The following is a 4,118-nucleotide window of genomic DNA, read 5'->3' on the forward strand; positions in this document are numbered from 1 at the left end:
GCATTTTCTTTTTTCTAGCTTACCTTTTGGTAAGAATACAATATATAATACCTATGACATACAAAATATATGTTAATCAGCTGTTGATATTACTGGTAAGGCTTCAGGTCAATAGCAGACTATTAGTAATGAAGTTTCAGGGGAGTCAAAGTTATACACAGATTTTCAACTCTGCTGATGATCAGCATCCCTAACCCCTGCATTGTTCAAAGGTCAGCTATATTAAATAGATAGATATATAACTTCTGTCTTCTCCACTATAATGAAAACTACAAAAGCAGGGGTTTTGTCTGTTTTACTCAGTGCTGTATTCCAAATATCTTGAACAGTTCCTGGCCTATAGCATATACTCAAAAAAATGTATTGAATTAGTTAATTAATGGTGCTGACAGCATTGTAAATTATCACAGCCTTTTTGTAAATAAATTTGGCGATAATGTTTCACAAGCCAGTAAATTTTGGGGTGCCTGGGTGGCTCAGTGAGTTAAGCATCCAACTTCAGCTCAGGTCATGCTCTCATGGTTCATGGGTTCCAGCCCTGCATCGGGCTCTGTGCTGACAGCTTGGAGCCCAGAGTTTGCTTCCGATTCTGTATCTCCCTCTCTCTCTGCCTCTCCCTCGTTCACAGTCTGTCTCTCTCTCTAAAATAAATATTTTAAAAAATTTTAATAAAATTTTTTTAAAGAAGCCAATAAATTTCACTCAACAAAAGTTAACAATATTTGTTATGAGACATTGCACTATTTACCTGAATTATTTCACTCCTGGACTCTGGCCTAAGGACATACAAGATGCATTCAACAAATCTTTATTTAGCACCTACTAAATTCTAATAGGAGAGATAGATAAAAACAAAGAGGCAGCAAATAGAATTATGAACAAAGATTTTTAGTGTAATGTGATTTCTAATAGCAGAAATTAAAAACAACCTAAGTTCCACAATTGGAGAAATGGAATGTGTGGCAAGATTAATCTTTTTATTGTTAACATTGAAAGAATTTGTCACCAATAACCACCAAGTCATAGATTGATTCTGCCTTGAGTGGACAACTGGAAAAGCCTCCTCCAGTCATTTTACCCCCTCCTGCATTCCAAGTTTAGAGTCTTCAATCAAGTAGTTGTATGCCCACGTTTACTTGAGTCCCTCGGTGAATCCCTTCTTCTGGAGAGTTCTGCCCTTTCATCCCCTGTCTTATGGGCTCAATAGTTATCTCTTCTCCTTGGTCTTTGATCTAGCATTATGGCTCCAGCCTGAAATGTAAACAAGGCAGCCAAATCTTCTGTACAATTCTTCAACAGACCTTTACTGAATACCTACTCTGTGCTACCTTCCCACTTCTAGTTATATATATAGTTATATACTATATATATATATACTATATATATATGTACTATACTATATATATACTATATATATGTATATAACTATGTATATAACTATGTATATATATATGTATATATGCATACACATATATATTATATATATACACACATACATACATACAATTAGGGGCGCCTGGGTAACTCAGTCGGTTAAGCATCCTACTTCAGCTCAGGTCATGATCTCACGGTTCATGAGTTCGAGCCCTGCATCGGGCTTTCTGCTGTCAGCACAAAGCCCACTTAAGGTTCTCTGGGTCCCGTTCTCTCTGCCTCTTCCCTGCGCTCTCTCTCTCTCTCTCTCTCAAAAATAAAATAAACATTTAAAAAAAAATCTTAACAACAAAAAAACAATTAGGTCAGGGTACCTGCTTGGCCCAGTTAGTTAAGCATCCAATTCTTGATTTTGGCTCAGGTCACGATCCCAAGATCATGAGATTGAGCCCCACATCCAGCTCCACACTGGGTGTGGAGTGTGCTTAAGATTCTCACTCTTTCTCTCTCTCCCCCTCTCCTTCCCTCACTCCCTCTTCCTCTCCCTCTGCCCCTACCCCCCATCTCTCAAAACAAACAAAAAAGTTAGGCACCAAATGAAAGTATTTCAAACTGTAATAAATACTAAGGAAAGAAACAAGAAGTAGAAATGGAGAATAGAGTAAGCCATTGAAATAGAATAGACAATGAAGGTCTCAGTGGAGGAGTTGCTATTAAAACTGAAAACAGGAGGCTCCTGGGTGGCTCAGTAGATTAAGTGTCTGACTTCATCTCAGGTCATGATCTCACAGTTCGTGAGTTCGAGTTCCGTGTCGGGCTCTGTGTTGACAGCTCAGAACCTGGAGCCTGCTTCAGATTCTGTCTCCATCTCTCTGCCCTTCCCCTGCTTGTGCCCTCTCTCTCTCTCTCTCTCTCTCTCTCAAATATAAAATAAAACATTTAAAAAAAACTTTTTAAACTGAAAACGAGTGCCTGGATGGCTCAGTTCGTTAAGTGTCTGACTCTTGGTTTGGGCTCAGGTCGTGATCTCATGGTTTGTGAGATCAAGCCCTAAGTCGGGCTCCACACTGACAGAACACTCAGCACAGAGCCTGCTTGAGATTCTCTCTCTCTCTGTCTCTCTCTCTCTCTCCCCCCCCTTCCAAAAATAAATTTAAATAAATAAGTAAATGTGAAAACAGAGAAGGATCAAGCCTTGTGAAGAGAGGAGCAAAGTGGAGCCCTTAAGGCAGGAAAGAACTTGGCATTTTCCAGAAATTGAATGAAAATTAGTGTAGATGGAGCTCAGGAACCCAGCTAGGTGTTTGGTGATAAGCAGTCAGAGGCTAGATCAAGTAGGTCATATTAAGGAGTTTTAGTGCAATTACTGCACTAAGGGTTTAAGGCAGGAGAGGGGGCATCAATAATAAGTGTTAAAAAGATTCCTTTGCTGCTGGACTGGACAGGATTGCTGAAGTAGAGGAAGGTAAAATGGAGGAAGTTATTTAGGAGGCTTTTGCAATAATCCAAATGAGAGATAATAGTGGTGGGGACTAAGTTGTGATGGAGATAAAGTGAAGAAGACAGTTTCAAAACATACTTTGGAGATAGGACTAACAGGGTTGTGATGGATGGTTTGTAGGGGATCACAGAATGGGAGGAATGGTGGGCTGCTCACTGGTAGTTTTCTGACTTGAGGACATTTACAAATGAGAATGACTGGTGAGCGAAGAGGGAAGACACACTTTAGGAGAAATTAAGTGTTCTGACCTTAAGTTTGAAAAACCAAGAGTGTGTTTCTGTATTCATTTCGTAGGGTTGCCATAACAAAATATCACAGACTGGTGGCATAAACAACAGAAAATTATTTTCTCTAAATTCTGGAGGCTAGAAGTTAGACATCAAGGTGTTGGCAGGTTTGGTTACTTCTGAAAGGCCTGTCTCCTTGGTTTGCATATTGCCCCCTTCTCCCTGGGTGATCACATTCCTTGGTCCATGTGTTCTCTGTGTCTTAGTCTCCTTATAAAGACACTGGTCATATTGGGTTGGGGCTCACCCACTTAACCTCAGTTTAATTACTTCTTTAAGCCGTATCTCCAAATATAGTCATATTCTGAGGTACTGGGGGTTAGGACTTCAGCATATGAATTTGGGGGAACATAATTCATCCCATAACAGTTTTTTTTTCTTTTGAATTGCATTGTAAAAAGTCCTTCTGTTGGGGCACCTGGGTGTCTCAGTTGGTTAAGCACCCAACTCTTGATCTCAGCTCAGGTCATGATCTCACAGTTCGTGGAATCGAGCCCCACATTAGGCTCTGCCCTGACAAAGTGGAGCCTACTTGGGATTCTCTTTCTCCTCCTCTCTCTGCCCCTCCTCTCCTCAAAATAAATAAATAAACTTAAAAAAAAAAAGTCCTTCTGTTATCTTAGGTGTTTATTGGCCTAGCCCAAAGTGAGTGAGATAGAAAAACTCTCTTCTGCCACATAAATGAGAAATCACAGAAGAAAATTTGGCCTTCCTTTTTAATACATGCAAGCAAAACAATTTAATTGATAATATATGTAATGATATATGCCATTTAATCTATAACATAAAGAATAATTTTGAATATTTATTATAGAATCTTTCTCAACTGTCCTCACAATTATGCTAACATCCTTTCCTTCTCCAAATGTACATTCTGGCTTGAATTTCTTTTTTTTTTTTTCAATGTTTATTTATTTTTCAGAGAGACAGAGCGTGAGTTGGGGAAGGGCAGAGAG

Source organism: Lynx rufus, unplaced genomic scaffold, assembly GCF_022079265.1.
Source record: "Lynx rufus isolate CCGP_SWC_20201006 ecotype Redwood Valley unplaced genomic scaffold, mLynRuf1.p SCAF_11, whole genome shotgun sequence".
In the NCBI taxonomy this organism is placed as follows: Eukaryota; Metazoa; Chordata; class Mammalia; order Carnivora; family Felidae; genus Lynx; species Lynx rufus.